This window comes from Cygnus atratus, chromosome 12 (assembly GCF_013377495.2).
Source record: "Cygnus atratus isolate AKBS03 ecotype Queensland, Australia chromosome 12, CAtr_DNAZoo_HiC_assembly, whole genome shotgun sequence".
NCBI classification, from domain to species: Eukaryota; Metazoa; Chordata; class Aves; order Anseriformes; family Anatidae; genus Cygnus; species Cygnus atratus.
Window position 1 is genome coordinate 10,979,460 of NC_066373.1, and position 18,885 is coordinate 10,998,344.

At 44.1% G+C, this 18,885-nt stretch overlaps 1 protein-coding gene across 3 annotated transcripts in view; it reads left to right on the forward strand.

Annotated features, from left to right (window-relative positions):
* SLC7A10 (solute carrier family 7 member 10) overlaps positions 1-18,885 on the forward strand; it is a 40,832-nt gene that overhangs the window by 4,423 nt on the left and 17,524 nt on the right. The gene's annotated exons all lie outside the window — the stretch shown is intronic.

Below are 18,885 nucleotides of genomic sequence, written 5' to 3' on the forward strand. Positions count from 1 at the left end.
AAAGCTGATAGGTGTCCTGAGTTGGGTGATACCCAGTATGAAAAAAGGTGTATGCTACTGAGAAAGATCATATGTTACATTTTGAGAGAAAGAAACCTAGAAACGTCCATCCAGAGTGCTTGTACAAGTTACATTTGTTGGGTGATACATTTTAAGGGACCACAGTGTATTCTCATGTTTTTCGAGGTGTTGCCAACATAGTTCTCCATCAGGATCCTTTGGAGTAGGCCTTCGCCTGCGTTTAGGGAGCTGAAAAAACACACTGCAGTTTTTACTTGCAAGTAAACCCATGGCAAAGTGTAAATTCAGTTTGGTAAAATTCCAGGGAGATCCTGCAGCTTCTTAGGGCTAGCCGGCTACCTCACAGGCTGATTTTACAGAGGGAGGCAAAAAAGAGCTCTAAATAGAAATTCCTGGCATAAGCATAAATTAATTAATTAATACAAACAACTTTGTATTTTTCTTAATTGAGTCATGCCAGAAATAGGAAACGGTTTTGTTTGTCCGCAGATGTGCCTTTCTGCCGCAGTCTGTATCCAGGACTCAGCACATGAAGTCCCCCATGTACAACACAGAGAGCAAGAGAGCAAGAGCAGCAATAAAAAAAAAGTAAAAAAAAAAAAAAAAAAAAAAACAGCATGAACAAATCCTTCCATATGATCTTCAGAAACAGCAGTAGTAGACAATGAAAATCTTTTCAAAAAGAAAACAAAACAAAAAAACAAGATTTGTACTTTAGGAAGTTGTCAATACTTAAGCAAAACTTGCAACATTTGTAACAGTTCTGCTTCCTAGTTAGAAATTGACAGATGTTCATTGACTGGTGGTTTGGGTTTGAGTGCTGTTTTTTTTTTCCTTCTGTTTTTCAAAAAAATCGGAAAATCCTGATTAGGCAGACCACAGCTGCTCTGATCAGAAGGCTGAATTGATGGGCTTTGTTACAGACGTCAGTACTGCAGATACCCTGCAACAGAAACTCTCCTTCTTCCTTGACAGACAGAAAAACAAAGGTAGCATCTTCTGGTAGTGTCTTACTCCTGATCTGGCAGTACAGTGCCTGCTTTCAGTGGTGCCATAAATCTCCACTCGTGTTCCCTTTTCCTGTGCCTTGCAGCTCATTTCCTTCTAGCATAATGTAGCCTTTTCTGTTGAGAAACCCTGTTCTGCTTTGGCAGGCTCACAACAAGCAGAAATGGTTTGGTGGAGGTTTAGCTTTTTTGTGTTTGGAGCTTTTTGTGTGCCAAACTTTTCCTTTCAAGACCCTGTTTTTTTGTTGGGCTGCAGGGGGAGTTTCTACTAGCTGCTGCGCTTTTTTGTCATCTTGATTGCTGCATGACAAAATGAGAAGGCATTTGTCAGTACCAAAGTGCCCCAAATATTATAAAATATCCGAACAGTGTTGTTTTTTCTCCCGGTCCTGAAAAACCCTGAAGTCTTCCAAAGACTTCTTTAGCAGATGTTCTACAATGAAGAGCCAGCAATCCCGCATGGACTGAGCATCTCGGCAACCTAATTCTGTTTTAAATGCCTGTATCCCTCTCTGTATAGTGAGAAAGCATAGAGAATATGCAAACCCTGCTCTCCTGAAGAAGAAAGCCACATATAATGGTAAATACATTTTCTTCGCATGCCAGCCTCAACATAACCTCTTTATGCAGTAGTAGTTTATTCTCCTGTCGTGTTCTTCTGGCATTGGCCTCTGGTAGTTGGGACTGAAAAGCACGATTAGAGGAATGGTTCTCTACAAATTGTTCCCGTCTTCAGGAACTCATAGGTTCTATTTTTCTGATTTCAGAGTAATGAATGGCCCACTCTAGTGTTAGCATGAGCTGATTGAATTCTTGCTCCTGGACATGCTTCCTCATTTCTTTCAGACAATAGGGACAAATTCCACTGGATTTCAGAGAAAGAAAGGTGGAGAGGCACTTACTGGTGATGTTTAAGTCTGAGGAATGGCTGTATCATTGAGTAATGGAATAACCCCAACAGCTGAATTGCTCCAATTCATTTCCAGCTTTCTTTAGAGTAGTACTAAAGCTTATGGAGAAATAAACCATTTCTGCATTTGGCAAGTTGATTTTTTTTACTTGATCCTTAAATACTGTTGTAACTGCACATCAAACATAGGGCTTCAAGATCAATAGTGTAAAATATAGCATTAGAAATCAGGAAGACTTCAGAAAGGTTACTTCTGACTCCAAGAAATAGGTCAGTGATCTGGATGAGCGGCAGTTTTTCTGCTGTGAAGAACAATAGTTCTTTCATCAGTTTCACGAAGCCACATAATCTAGATCAGGCCAAACATCTTAATATAATAAACCACAAAAAATACATTTAAACAATAAAAGGACCTTATTTAGAGTCACAAAAGCCAGGAAAAAATCAACTTAAGAAAGAATCTCATTCTTTGATTGAATACACTAGATCAGAGAACTAAAATCTACAGTGTTATATGATCTACATCAGTTCATGTCATAAGGCTACCTGTTACATTCACCTGTGACACCGGACAAGTCACAGATGCATTAACAATGCTACATTAAATCTGGACCAGATAATCACACAGGGATGGGCAGTATGGCTAGAAAAAGTTGCTTTTCTTTTCTAGATCTCTTTAGTCCCTACAGAGAAGCATTCAGACAGTGGAGAACAGAAGTTGAGCTCCCATATGGAAGTGCCTTCTCTACAAATTAAGCAGTTTTCCAGGAAACTCCTTGCAGTTGAATACTTGTGCATGATATAATAAGCTAGTGGTTTGACAAGGAAAAGCATCAATAGTTTTCTAGTCTTTTGTAGTTTCTGAGCATTTTCCATCTTTTTGCTATTACATTGTGCAATTACTGTGAGACACTGAGAACCAACTATTAACACACGTCATATAAGATGGGTTTTTTGTAGTCCCATATAGTGCTGTGAGATCATGCACTCCTGCTCACACCCTGTGAGGAAGGTTTATGAATTCAGAGGAGCATTCCTTGCCTCCCTGCCAACCCGTGCCTTGGAAAGGATCAGTATGTGCATCTCCATAAAGTTAAAGATAATGATTGTCAAGGAATACAAGGACTTACGGCTTTAAACTGTATGCTTTCATACCATAAAAAATTCATCCTTTAGCACAAAACACGCCTGGGATCAGTTTTTATTAGGGAATAGCAGGGAATGGACTAGAAGGATGAAAACGAGAGGCTGAGCTCCTTCTCTGAATTACTTTCAGAATTCTTTAACAGCTCTCCTGAGAGCTTAATACAAAGGGGTTTGCTTGCTTGTTTTCAAAGAGGTCATCTCAAACTATATTTCATTTTCATTTCCTTCTGACTTATTTCTTCTGCCCAGATTTTGTCCTGTTTTTATAGCAGACTTGTCTCCTGGGTAGCCGGAAACCTGGGGTTCGAGCCTTGTTTCATCACTAATTTTAAACAACGCAGACAGTTCTGATGTCCATGAATGGGAGACCAAACCATTTCAGAAACAGCGTTCTAGGACTTCATAAATGCAGACTGATAAAATGAACAAGAATTCTTGGAAATAAATAGTGCTACTGATAGTGGATCAACTCTTCTAAGTGGTGAAGGGGTGCGGAGTGGTTTGGTTTGGCTTTCCAAAGAAGTAGCGCTGAGCTTGAACTCTGGTAAATGCTTGTAAGTTTCATTGTTTCTAATTTTCTTAATTTCAGTCTGAAAACTTGAAAAGCCATGCACTTTGGAAACATACATAATCAGCTCATTTTATTAAGTATCTTGAAAATAGTAATAGCATTAGTTAGCATAAAACAGCAAAAAGTACCCAAGCTTGTTACTTCCAAACACTGTGCTTAGACTCAGCTAAATTAAAAAATAGCTGAATCAATATTTTAAGAAAAGGGAAAGAAGTATTTGTTTCTGGGTGGTGTCTTCACATGCCTAGCCTTCAGCTTTGAAGAGATTTCTATTTTTATGACAGAATTAAAATACTTGGAATTAAAAATAAGCCGACAAACTACTTTTTTTGTACTACTGCTAGTAGATCTTGTTGCATTAAAGCAACCTCTTACAATAAACTCTGCCAGAGACCAGTAGGATACGTCTGTGTGTTCACTGTGGACACAGCTAGTTACCAAGCAACGCATTAAGATTTAAGCAGACTATTACAAAAGGTACCGAAATCCTGTACATATTTTGAGTATGTACAAAAGGAATGCCTCCCCTTAGTGCTTGGGCTCCCAACAGAAGATTAAAGACCTTTTTCTTAACTGGTCCCAAGCCACTGTGCAGTAGTTGTGCCCACCCTGGGAAACATACTTGAATACCATTTTTTGCTTTTAAATTCCACATGAGTTTGTTGACTTTAATGAAACTTAAGGATGTTGTTGTATTTGCTAGAACAGAGACAAAGCCATTTAGAGATTTAATGACACTGTGCTGATAGAGGTGACGTTAAGTACAGCAGAATTTTGCTAACACAGATTTACAACCAGAACGTAAAGTTGGGTGCCTGACTGATTTCTGATCACAGAGCTGTGAAACCTACAAGAGCAGCAAACTTTGCGCATGTCCTGTTTATATCTGCATGCAAAATCCGGTTTGTGTAAGAGCCCAGGCAATGGCAGTAGAGCTTAAAGGAGGTTCCTGTTCGACCTCTTCCTCTAACCTGAGATATACCACAACAATTTTTGGGTAGCTTGTTACTACTCTTTTCATATTTTCTTGTTTTAAATATGCATTGCCAGGAGTCACCCCAAGTCCCTTTGCTGCTGCAGAGTCCTGGGGTAAGCACGGCTCACATGCAGGTTCTGGCAGCCACAGCTGGGAGTTGAAAGGGCCTCAATGCATGTAAAGACGTTTTTAATTCACAATATTCACTTTGCTGAATGTATGTGCATTAAAGGAGGAATGTTTTTCCCAGCAAAAAGCTGCAGAATGATCCCAGGTGAGGTGAGCAGGGAGGTGCCGCAGCAAGGTGGGGGTCAGGGAGCCAGTGCCAGCTTCCAGGCTGGTCTCTTCCGCTGGCACCATCTCACAAAGAAGTTCTGTCTGTGCCCTTGGACAAGTGTACTGTGCAACTCCTGAAATTGCATACTATTGCATCTTTCTAATTAGGCAACTGGGCAAATGATGATACCTCCATGAAGACTGACAACTTTCAGGAACAGACAGGAAGAGGCTTTCCTGCTGGGCAGCAATTGCTGCTAAATTTTCCAGACTGTTCAATAAATCTGTTCACCATGCTCATTCACATTCAATAGAGATTAAAAATATATATTTTTTCCATAACACAAGTTATGCTTGGTGCGAGGGTCCCTACCACTGGACCGAGCAGGACTGAAGAGCCTGGGCTGGCAAAAAGCTGTATTCGTCATATTGTCCTCGTCTGACCCACAGCATTCCCCGACACAGCTGAACTCTTTGGCTGGTATTAAAGCTAGGCTGGTGAGCTGTAGAGCAGCGTTTTGTAATTGCTTTTCTTCTTGATAAATACTGAAGATTATTGCAGGTGCAGAGGGCATGGGAGAGCTGTCCCAGAGGCGCAGCTGTCTCTAGTAAGATTTCTCAGCCAAGAAACAAACGTTAAACCAGTTGCATGGTCTGGCATCTGCCTCTTGAGCCATGACAGGGACGCCTTGCTCTACTATCAGTTGCTTTTCAGAAAATCAGGAGTTATCTGGTGGTAATGAGGCACTCGGTGTGCTAGAGAAGATCCCCACCCTACCCCCAGCACGCCTGCGGGGCAGGGCGTTAGGACCTACATCAGGAGATTTAACAACACCTCTCTGCTGCTTTCCGGTAAACTTCCAGGTCTGGATACTGAGGCCCAAAGAGCACAGAAAACAGACGTAAGACAGTCAGATAACAAGGGCTAATACAGCATAAAGCTGCACTATTTATAGTGTGCAGTGCTGCACTTTCTTTCCACAGCAACCCAGGCATTTTAGGAATGAGAGGGGTTTCCTCTCCATCCCTCTCAGAGCACCAAGGCAGGTTTGGTGTTCAGTTTCTCTTTGGAAATTAGCAGAAGTGACAATTCCTTCTCTAACACCACATTAGTGTTCTGTTTCAAGGGTCCTTTATGTACTAAATGCCCACAGGCAAGGGGTCCCCTCGTCTCATCTGGCAGCACTGCCCTACCGTGAATGCCTCTAGGTGCCCGGGACAAGAGCAGAAAGGGAAGGTGGAATATGAAGCTCCAAGGTGGCTGGTTGTAATCCCCGCGTGGACCCAGCCCTACCACCACCACACACGCTGCTGTCAGCATGGCAGTGTGCTGGAGCTCACACAGTGTTACTCCTGTGACAAACTCCCCAGGAAAATGCCTCCTACTCCCTAGCAGGTTTTTCCCAGTATTTCTGCCTTATCTGTGATATTCATGGCAGCACATAGAGGGGGCATGGCAGGCTGAGGTTTGCTCTCCAGGGTAATGAAATGCAGCCCACATATCCCCACACTGGCAAGAGAAGAGGAGAACAAGTCAGAAGTTAAGGAAGTAGAGAAATCAGACCAAGTACAAGAGTCAGAACAGAGAAGCAGGAAATAAAGCAGTGGACTGTGAGCTTGAAAAGAGCAGACAGAGCCTGCAGCCGGTGAAAGGATTAGCAGAATAAAAGGAGTTCTCAATTCAGAACAACAAAAATCCTATCATACAGGCTTTAACTTCTCCTTTGATATAAACGCATTGCAGCAGCGCTACTCGAATAAAATGGAGCAGACGCAAGCACTAGCAGCACACCCATCTTCTTTGTTATTTCACATGAGGCCGCCTCCCGGCCTCCCCTCACCACGTAAGGACCATAGTGCAGGTCTGCCCTCCACACAGGTCAGTGCAGGAAGGCACTGTGTGGGTGGGCACAACCAGCTCTCCTTCCAGTTTCTAAACAGGGCTCTGCAATTTTGAACAATTTGTAATTTTGAGCAATTTGTAAATTAATTGATCATATCCAGTGTGTGCCCACGTGCATACTCAGGACAGTTCCCAATGATGCTTGCCAGTTACAGAATGGGATCAGGGTGTTTGCAGGGCTGTTTTTGGTTAAGGTAGCATTTGCATTTGCCTGTAAGTACTATACTGATCATAGCCCACATCACATCTTTTGCAGCGAGGTCATTTACAGTCCTGGTGCGCCCTTCCTGCAAGTACAGTCAGTACCTGTCAGTGTCGCCTCCTTTGAATGTTATTCAAGTGACAGATTATTTTGTGAAGACTGTTAGCAAAATGGTTTTAAAAGCTTGAAGTTTTTCTTGTTTAACCCTCTTCTGTATAAGAAAACCAATTGTCACATTATGACAAATTTTACAAGAAGATAAAAGTGCATCATTTTTCAGAAAGGGATAATTTTAAACTGCCACATTTTCTGTTTTTAAGCTATTGGGCAGACGTTGGACTACTAATGGTTTGAGCATGGTCAGCCTCGTATGGCAAGCAGCAGCATGCAGGTAAACAGCAAAACCTGCAGCCCCATAAATGCACCTTGCAGGTTTCGCAAACACTCCTCGTCTATGAGGCTACTAGTGGAGAGTAATTCCAAACTAATCATCTTTATTAAACAGTCTGCACAGTGTAAGCTAGAGCCAAATGTGCAGCTTGTAACTTTTGAAGAACTTTTCCAGCGGCCCCAGAGCAACGAGAGGCCCGGGATGCTCCACGCTGTGGGTTGTGCCTCCTCCACAAGGCCGAGGGGCTGAGTGCTCCCCGCACCACCGGGCTGCAAAAGCGCTCAGCTCAGCGAGAGCTTTTAAAGACTGAGATCAGAGGCTTTCACAAGTTTGCTCTGACTGCTCCCCTCTAGACCGCGGATTTTCTAACTGCCCACCAAAATCAGCCCCGCGCAGCGCAGGCAGCACCCGAGAAGAGCTCCCTGTGCTCCTCGCTTCCCTCTCGACCCAAGCAGAAGGCCTCGCCCTCGCCCAACCCCGAGGCGAGCGGAGCGGGGCTGCTCTCCCTCAGGGAAAGCTCCGCGTCGCCGCTTTGCGGACGGGGCGAGCCCCAGGGGGAAGAACCCGATCACCCGGCCCGGGGCCGCCGGGGCACGGCCGGGCCGCTCCGGCCGCCAGGGGGCACGGGAGGGCCGAGAGCGGGGCCGGGAGCGGGGCCGGCCGGGAGCGGGGCCCGGTCAAGCCCGGCCAGGCCCGGCCGCGGTGCCTGTCAGGCGGCGGCGCCCTCAGGGCCCGGCTGCTGCTCCGGGAGACCCGGGACCCTCGAGTTCCTCAGAGCGGAGCTGTATTTTGGTTACTCGGGAGGCGAACAGCTCCCTTACAAGCGTGCGATAGGCTGAGGGGAACGCTTTTGTCGGTGTTTTTGAGCAGCCTGGTTTTAAGGAGTTTTAAAGTTGGGCGTAGTGTAAGCAGATTACAAATTGGTAACCCAGCCAAATCCACCTGGAATGCTGGAATCAGTTTGTGATCGCTGGTCCTGTTCTTACTTGCTAGGAATTTGAACATAAGCATTTGAACCAGTCAGGTTTTAAGATCATTTAATTTTGTTAAATACCACTCCCCGTAGACATTAAATTACCACTGTTATTTTATAGCCACTTTTCATTTTTTTTTTCCTTTAAAAGTGTATTAGCAGAGGAGCCATAACTCATTTTCCACTAGTACAACAGTTATATCTTTTCCTCACATATGAAATTAAACAGTTATTAGTTTAATGCCAAGCTCTGTATATTCTTTTATTCTTCATCCATTCTTCATTAAGAGTTTTCTGAATGCTATTTAAAAGCAAAGAAGTTCAAGGCCATTGCATGAAATCCGTAAAACACTGCCACATCACCTAAATTCATGCTTGACAAGAGGTCAAGAAAAGGCGTGCTGTGCTGTGTTTAATCCAGCAGTGTCCCTACATTTTAGTAAATTCTTGAGCCTGGATGCTCCGTCAATTCAGAACTTCACCTACCCTTTGTATTTCAATAGCGGTAGCACTTATGTGTTAAAGGCTGCACTGCTGCCAACGTGCTGGAGAGGAGCAGGGGAGATGCCGAGCAGCCCCCTGTGCACATCCATACCATTACATGTCCTGAGGCCAGCCTCAGGGACCCGTCCACGTTGTGCCCAGGGCAGAGAGTGGCACGGTTATTCCCTGGAACCACAGGAGCCCACAGGACTGCCCGTACCACAACATTTCTAGTTAGCACCACAACTGTGAGCTATGCGTGTCACTTCTTGGCTGGTTGTGTAGGTGTGTCATGTCCCGAGCTCACAGACAGGCAGCGATGATGCAAACCAGTCACTAATGTCCTCAATTATGAGTGCTTAACTCCTCAGAGCCAATTAGTAGCTAACAATTATCTGGACTGGAGGCTGCTTAATGTAGTGGTTTTCTGCTAAATAAATAAATAAACCCACAGTGGGTTACACCATCACCATTACTGATGTAATCCACCTCATATTTAGATCCAATGTAAATTTGTAAACCACAATTCCTCTCATCTAAGCCTTTTTTTTTTTCTTTTAAACAGTAATCTCAAATCTTTACAATATTCCATATTCAGGTAAAACAGGTTTATTAACTCAAAGGAGAAGGCAAAGCTTCAGCACTTCTTCCTAAGAGCTCTCTCAAGCAATGGCAGACTGTCGTCCTGTTGGGCTGAGCAATGTCTGCTTCGACCCAGGAGTCCTGAAAGGATGGGCAGACTTTCAATTATTCTTCTATTCACAGCTGTCAATGAACACTGTCTTTGTCTACTATTGAGGATATAGTATACCAATATATCTAAAGAAAGCTATAACTGAAACCAGATTGGTTTCAAACATTTTATTTAAAGTCTTTAAAATGTCATTTTCCATGATTCCATAAAAAAAGAAACTGATAATTCATGGCTTACATTCCCCACCTCAGCACTGGGAAAAGATGCTGGGTTTGCCCTTCATAGGCGAGACATCCAGACCATCTGTTACAACTGTGGCCATGAAACACCCAATCTACAGTTGGGGAATATAATCCTCAATGACTGCAGCGTTTGAGAAGAAATTGCCTCTTCCTAATTCCTACTCTGATTCAATACCCATGGGACATGCCTCCACAACAACGCTGATGGAAGAAGGATGCCTGGCTGATGCCAATTTCCCTCTGTCTGCTACCTGCCAGAGGCTGCCTTTGAACACTGCATCCTCGCCACTTCATCACCTGCATCACGCTGCCGAGCGCTGCACTACCCGCGCTGAGCTTGGATTATGCTCTCCTAACAACAATAAGCAGCACTCGATGAAAGCCTGAGTCTGGCACGATTTATGCTTGTGAACCATACACGATTTTTCAGAAACACTGCCTGCTGTAATCCTTCACTGAAAAACTAGTCACATAGTGATTTACCTGACTGCAGCAAAAAAGAGCTGAAGTTTTTCCCTTTTTTTTGATAATATTTCACTTTTTAGAGGAAAGAACTGCTTATACAAATTTCTAGTTGACTTTACAGACCCATTCAGAATTTCAGATATATAATATAGATCCGTAATGAAAAGCACAAGCAGTAAAAATACATGAGGGATATTTTCTTTGCTAACCACACAGGAAATTGCTTAGTTTTATCAGAAATATGGTCTCTAAATACAATCAGTAAGCTCTTTCCTAAAGAACTGCTGAATACTTTCAACAGGCTGCAAGATCCATTATTTTTACAGCCTGCATGGATTGTGTGCTGCAGATAAATAAAAGATGCCCTAAGGACTTTGCACTCCAAGTGACTGCACAAAGTATCCCAGATCCCTTTATTTCTCACAAGAGCTGTCACATTTAGGGTTTTATTTCAACATGCAGTTCCTGAAGTGTTTTAATGAGAATTCAGCTTTTGTTTAAAAGTTGAGTTTCAGCCCCCATAGTTACATGGGAAAACATCAAAACCTGATCACAAATTGACTCTAGTAGTTCAAAAGCCAGAGGCACAAAAAAGAAAAAAAAAACACTTGGATTTTCCAGTAGAGTCCCTTGCCTTAATGTCCAACCAGTACCATGGTTCTAGAGCAGTGCACATCTGACACTTTAGTTCCTTCTGTGTGGCACTGCAGCAGCAGCACATAACGCATTGCCCAGAAGTCAGTGTTAAACACAGGAAAGATCCCTTCCATGCACTTGGACTAATACTACCTAAAATCACAGACCACCACTGAAACCATTAACACACCAGTTTAAAACCCAGTTTTAAAGGGAAAGGGGATTGCCTTTCCTAGACCACTAGCAATATCCACCAAGGAGCGATTCCCTTCAGCTGTTTGGAGACCCATAGTGTTAACCCATCCCAATGATTCCCCAAAATGCCAAGCCACAACGCGCACAGCTCACGGCTGTGCCACAATAGTTGTTTTGTTTTCAGCAGTACTCCACCGGGCTCGGTGTCACCAGCAGGCGCCCTCGGTCACTGTGGCTCTGCCCGCCTGGGCTGTGAATGCCCTCACAAAGGACAGTCTGAGTTCTGCCATCTCAGACAGAACTCCCCAGCAGCAGCTTACAGCACTGCATTCGAAGTGCAGCTGGGAAAAGACTTGCTCAATATTAAAAAAAAAAAAAAGCGCATAAATTCCTATATTATAGGACTTTTTTTTCCCTTCTGTCTGCATCCTATTACATCACTATAGTCAGCTGCAGCAGTATGCATTCTTTCCCATATACAGCATGTCATTTTGTCATCTCTCATATCTAGGTTGTTGCCTTTTTTTTTCCTTTCACAATAATTCTTGAAGTAATGTTATTCCATGAGAACCACAGCTTTTGTTTAAGAAGTATGTTCCTAACCCTCATGGGTGTTTTAGAAAATTTTCTTAATCTGAACCATGAAGCCTTTAAAAAAAAAAATACAAAACCCAGAAGGCAAGTAAAATAGCCTGAAATATACCATCTTTAAGAGCTTATGATTCAATCCAGTATCACGATGTTTTGTGTTGTGTTTTTTTTTTTAAACAATATTGAGAGTGGTTTCCATATCCTAGAAAAATGGGAAAGAAAAAAAAGAAAAGTGGGAAGAAACGGCTGTCTTTCTTTACCTCTCCAGTCAAGTTAACGCATCGCGGCAACGCTGCGCGGGCACGTGGAAGCAGCCCCGGGGCTGAGGGGACGCGTGCGACCAGCAGCACTGCAGCAGATCACCCAAGGTCTCACTGACTTTGGCAGTGCTGCAGGGGTCATTTTTTCACATGAGCGAGCAGCTCCCAGCCAATTTTATGGGCCAATTTCTCTAAGTTAAGAACAAAAAGACTTTTCTTTAATGTCAAGCAGGCATAGCTGTGAGGTCTACCTTTCTTCTCTCCCCCATCACAGAACATTGTTATTATGAATAAACAAAAAATAAATTCATGGAATTTGTCAAGTTCAGAGCTCACAAATATCTCTTTTACAAATTCGCAACTGACTCCAGAAAGAGGATTTTGTTCCAAGGGTTGGTATTTTTGCAGGATGTCCTTTCAAGGCTCACGGGTGCTACAGAACACAACGCTGGGCTGAAGGAAGTTTCTGTTCTGCTGAAAACTGATGCTTCTTTAAGGTTAGGAATTTGAGAGAGCTGAGCAAGTGACTATCACTTTTTTTTCCTTCATTATTAGCAGAAATATTTTCACAAATTAGCGTTCTTTTTCTCCTTTTTGTTCTTTGTGCCACTTACTCTACTTGAGGTTGTAATCATTTTTGGTACACCACCTTGTGTCATGCTTGAGAAGTTGATAATTTCAGTCAAGACTAAAGAACAAGATCTTATGGAACTTCAGTAAATATTTTTTTTTTCCCCTCATAAAATAATACAGCAGGAGGAAGCGTTTTATTATACGGAAGAGGCCAGAATTGTTCCGCTTGGTCCCAGCAAGACAAGAGGAAGAAGAGCAAAGTGCTCAGCCCAGCTGACCCAGATTCATCTCCGTCATCCACTACAAGAGTGGATGTCAAGATAAAAATCCTGGGAAAGTCAAAGCAATTGCCACACACAGTAACAGGTCTGAGAAGAGACTTCACTTGGTCTGCTGGCTCATACATGAATTATGAACTCTGTTAGCCTCAGTCAGGATTTTAACTTGAGTGAGTTTAAGAGCGTGCTTTTGGTTTGTGGCCAAGACCAAAAACTTCTGTACTCTTTTCCGCCTTAAGCCCCTAGTGCCACCCACAGGGACAGCGGAAGCTCAGAGGCCACAAACAACAAAGGCACCCAGGTGTGGTGGCAGGTACCCAAGACAGACATGCTGGATGTTATTTATATACTTCTCTGAAGGAGTTTCTACACTTAATGTAAGAACTACAAAAGCAATACAGAATCAGAGCGTTTAGGGCAAGGCAATCTTTCACTGGTTTGGGTGACAGTGGAAGCATTCCCATTGCACATGTTGGAAGTGTCCTGTATATGCAATTTCACACTGCAAAATATGAAAAAAGGCTAAAAATATTTCTTCTGCCATTGCCACTGCAGTAACATACATGCCTTACCCTGAACAAAGCAATTAAACAGAAGCGTTACATTGTGATTGTCTTCTGGTATGTTCTTTATCATCTTTTGTCCCTTCTCAATAGGCTGCCCCTGCTTCTTCTCACGGCATAGCTCAGCAAGTGCAGAAAAGCCATCGTCTCTTGCACTTTTCACTCAAATTTCAGCTCCTAGAAAATCATACCTGCTCAGTCACGTCCTACACTCCTGGACACATTCAGGGGTAAAGTCTTCCTTTCAGACATGTTTGCTGTAAGTCCCAGCCCTTGATTTCCATCACACTTCACTTACCCCGCTTCAGATGGCTCAGCCTCATTCTATCCTCTGCTTTTGTGGCTGGTGAAATGCACTGAGCACCTGGAGCAAGCGAGGGGTGCACAGCAACACAAGTGTGTATTCACAGGCTTTGCCCAAGTTGTTGTGCTGTGTGAATGCATCAGCCCCTCTGTTGGCTTGATCTGAAGGTGGGGGGAACATTGCCCACATGGGAAGCTCGTGATTCAGCCTTGGTAGTTGAGGTGGTTTTTGTTGTAGTTGCTTAGTGCTGGTTTGTTGGAATTGGTCACACAGCTTCCCAGTACCTGGCTGATATCTCCCAGTCAAGATTAAGGCTGTATTATTTCCAAAAGGAATTTATATATATAAACATACATATGCATGGATCTAAAGATCTTATTCTGTATTATAAGACATGAATACATGTGATTTAAGCATTAGTTTCCTTTAGGTTTGAATATGTAGTTTTGCTGCAAGAAGCTCTAGCAAAGGCCACAAAGGAGTGGAAAGAGTGACTGTTTTACAAGAAGGAATTCCTTTTTTCCACCTATTCACTTCTCAGAAGAAAAAAATAAATGTAGTGAGTACCAGGAGTACCAGCAGTAGTAAAGCTGGAACAAATTATCCCTGACACAGTGAGCTCAGTAATGCGACTCTCCCTGCACCGCACAGCCAGTTTTGTTCTCGCTGTGGAATTGCTCTCCAAATTCCCTTCAGTTCTTGCTGACCAGGGTTTGCTTAGAAATACCTATTTGTGGGTAAAGCATTTGCCTTACTGCTAAATCTACTGGCCTAAGAACAAGGTACCTCCTTAAAATTCTGCTTCTCATCAGGCAGTTTCTGGCATCTCCTCTTCTTGAAGCATTTCAGTATCTCCATCATATCTATTTTTAAACACGTCTACACTGAGTGAAGCGAAGGTACTTCCCAGGCACATTGCCATATCCATGGCACGTTTCCATAAGAACATTTTGTTGTCAGAAGGGGCGTAGCGCTTCCACTCTGGCTGATATGACTTTTGCACATGTTGCGTGAGCAAAATAATAGGAAATCCTAATGAGTTTGGAACAGAGTTTTGCCTTATACTCATTGATGAAGGACATTAGATTTTTAAATATAACTACTTAATTTAACCAAAAAATTCAGTGAATGCATGAAATGAGCCTCCAGAAGGCTGCCAGTTCCTCCTGTCCTGCTCCTACAGATGGCTATACCTCGAATTAACCTTGACTAAATGACATACTGGCTATTCCTGGTGTAACACAGCCTCATGCACAAGGAGAGCTGTGTTGGAGGTCTTGCTGTAGCAGGAGGGTGTTACTCCAAGATGTGCTGTGCCACAGATCTCTCCTCTCCTCAGCTCTTTGGGTCCAAGCCACAGTTTTTTGCTGTCAGCAGGCTCTCTGCCACCCCGTGCTCAGGCTCTCGGTGCTGAGCAATGCCCTCTCCTTGGGATGGAAACCCAAAGCACGGAGCGAGTCAGGGCATTGTCAAGGCCAAATGCGCACATCTAAAAGCACAGCAAGCTGCCAACTTTCTGTCTGTGCATTTAGACTGCACTTTATCACTGCTGCCACCTTGTCACTGTGGTCGCACCTCACCAGCACTCAACTCTCTCTCCCCTGGGTTCAATGTCATGGCCTGATGACACTGCTTCCAGCCGCTGATCTCTCCATTTCCCCCCTCTTTCCAGCCCACCACAGATCTTCCCATTACAGCCAAAGTACCTGAGCAGGTAGAGAAAACCCAGGCATGAAGACAGCCTGAAAGCACCCCAGTGCTCAGGGACCTCCAGAGATACTGCACTGCACATGAGCTTGAAGATTTTCTCAATTTCTTGTCTGTTACCACTTGGGATATCATGCTGTGGTGGGATTTTCTCCTTTCTACATGTAATGACATAATGATAAGGTGACAAAAATCGTGTGGAGGTGGAAACACTTGCACACAGCTTACTGAAGGATGGGCATTTGCATTCACTGCTTGCTACCAAAAGTAGCAGGAGCTACTTGAACACGAGAGCGCTGGTCAGGGGCAGGCACGGGGTAGGTCAGCTCAGCTGGGGGGGCTCAGCTGTGGGGTGTTCAGACAGTTCAGCACTGGGGTTGCCAGAGCAGGAATGCTGTCCCATCCCAAGCAGGAAGTTAAAACCTACAGGTCTATTGAGGCGAGCAGCAGAATGTCCCAAATTCTGTATATTCCCCAAAATACCACTGGCTCCTTCCAAAACTGCATTGTTTCCAGGTGCGTTGATCTGTGAAAAATAGAGATATACTGGCGTTGTGCTGGCAGGTAGGGGATCATCTTTAAGTGTCCTTGTAACTTAAGGTCTTCATACGTACAAGTAGTACGCAGCACTACGAGGGATTTCGTCAGGACAGTTTTTATGCTCCTAGGCAGTTATTTCTTTTTCAGCTTCAATTCAGAGGTTGCTGCAGTTCTTGAACAGGGCATAACAAGTGTCTTCCAGAAATGCTTATTTGTTTTTAGAGGGTTGTGACACTTCAGTCACCAGTAGAAACTATGACCAAAAAAACCCCATAAATTTCATCACTATGTAGTATTATGTATGCTTTAGCAATACGTTAACTCTTCGTTCATCTTCTTGAAAGGTTTGCCCACTCCATTCCAGCCACATAGCTTCCCAGTACGGAAGGCCCAGAACAAATCTGTTAACTCTAAAAATCATTGTGCAACTCAATCGCATCAGGACATTCCTTCAGCACAAGCTGCCATGATTCCTCATCTGATTTTTTTTTTTTTGTGCATAAAAAGCACTTCTGGTCCCAAAAGCAACACCCAAGCACCCATCAAGGGAGGCTGTTTCCTCATACAGAATCAGGGAAGGAACAGAATTATACAAACCAAGAAAAGTGTCAGTTCTAAAACTTGTAGGTCTCAGAGGGAAAGGGAAGGGAAGGGCAGAGGTGCCCATACCAGCCCTGGCACTGCTCCTGCCTGCATCCCATCTGAGTGACCTCCAGTTTGTGATTACTCCCTTCCCCCTGTTATTTACACAAGAGTTAAATTTGGACATCCTCCTGCTCAGCCGCCGGAGCAGCTCACTGCAGGAGGAAGCAGCCGGCCTGGCCCCCCACCTTTCTTTCCGCTCCGTTACTGGCTGGGCACATCCTCCTGCCTTCCTCCCGCCGCAGTCCTTCCTCTCCAGAGGGGAAGGAAGGAAGAGCGCGGGCAGGAAGAGGTGGGTGTTGTATTTCCCTCGTGTAGCTCCCTGCATCTTCCCAGCTTGTCTTATTCGTTCCCATCTCTCCATACACAATCCATGGTGCCAGAGGGGTGTCCCTGCACCCCTCCCTGGGGCAGGCTGAGGGGATTCACACAGCTGCACTTAGTTACCCCAATAAATGCTCTGCACCAAGGGGAGCTACCATCGGCCACAGTCCTTTCCTTGCACAGGAGAGGGTGTGAATTTTAGCAGAGCACCTTCCATTTGGTAGTCAGGTGGCAGCTGCACAAGGCTGTGTAGCACAAGGAAGATTTTAAACAGCCTCAAGTTGGTCTTTCATCGCTTCTCTTGTACATGCGGCTCCCCCCTGGACACAAGCATGCCCCTACCTTGCATTTTGCCACTTTATACGGAGACACTCAATGACCTCAGCCACCACACAGCATCCCACCCTGTCTGCAGAGGAGGGGGTCACTGTCACAGGAAGGCCCCATGCATCACTAGGACAGTGGTACCCCAAAAAGTGACATCAGGCAGGAGGGCGCTGGCCAACAGATTGAGTATCATTAGCAGGCAGGCGAGCCAGCTACAGACGTCGCTTGCTGAGCCCTTTAACAGTACACCAGCAAATCTTTTCTTCTTTTTACGTGGCTTTCAGGTACCACGTAACATTTAATAACATCACTTCAAAGGTGTTATCAACATTTTGGTGATATTTAGTGTTTTTCTTCAAAAGGCAGCTGTGACTCTCAACTTTCATCTAAAGAGAAAGTGATTGTGGCCTTCCTCTGGCAGCAGGAGGACTCTTTAAAAGGTGAACAGGGGTATCCTTAAAGCTTACTGATTAAAATGGAAACTTGAAAAGAAGTCTGGTCACTGTCATGACTCTTTAAACTGATTTTACAACTTGTGGGGTGTCTGCATCAGTTTCTTTAATCTGCACCAGTACTTCCTTTCTACTGTGCAGGGACAACACTACTTTCAGCTGCTGCACCACAGATGAAGCAGCCTGGGGGCACTTTGTAGCTGGGTTCAGTTGTAATGTTGAAAAGACTGCTTTTATTCCTGACATAGCACCAGTAAGGAGCTGTGCCCTTCCACAAACTGACACATCAGTGAATAGAAAAGGCACAGCAAGTGTCCAGCCACATCATCCCAAGACTGTATCTTTGTTGAATTATATATTATTGCATTTAGTTTGATTCTGTGGTTTGTCATTACAGTGCTACACTAACACTTTAATACCCAGGGAATAGTTTCACCCGTGGTGAAACCCTCATGCAACAAGCAACCTATTGCTTCACAAAGCCTGAAACCCTCTGGGTCCTCCAGCAGGGATCTGCAAGCTGCAGAGCTCCCCCGTGGCTGCTCACCCTCCCACTTTTTCCAGGAAGCAGCCACCTGCTTATCAGTTGCAGGAGATGTCTATTTTCTACCCTAATTTCATTTTAAACCACAGATAGATTATCTGCCTCAACACACGTGCTGCAAACCCATAGCTACATACAAGCACAACCAGCTGGGTTCTCTGCACTCACAGAAGCTGCTTTCAGAAATGCAAGAACAGAATTGAAGCAAAATGCAGCAAAATTTGGAATGCCTGGATTCATTTATGGAACGTGCTATCCGCTGCAAGCTGAAAAACACTTATAAGGCAGAGGGGAGGAAGCAAACTTAGATTTGCTGACACACAGGTTCAAAGACTGCAGAGAAACTCATTTAGATGCCAATAACTCATTAACAACTGGTATCCAGTTCTTGGTTTGGGTTGATTATTTTTTTTGGTAACTGTACTGATAAGAAATGCAGTTCAACAGCATAGGCTGAAAGTCAGTTTTGCAAGTGAGGCTTTTAACACCAACTCATAAAGGAAGAAAAGCCTCAGCTGAGTTCTATGGCATAAGGTCTTCACACCCTTTTGGGAAAGGGTGCTATTTAAATATTGCTCAAATAGTTCCCAGTCTGACCAACACCAAAAAGTCCCTCTCCAGAATCTGCGCAGTTACAAGGCCTCGTCTCATGCAGGGCAGCTCCCACTGCTCCTGGAGGACGACCATGC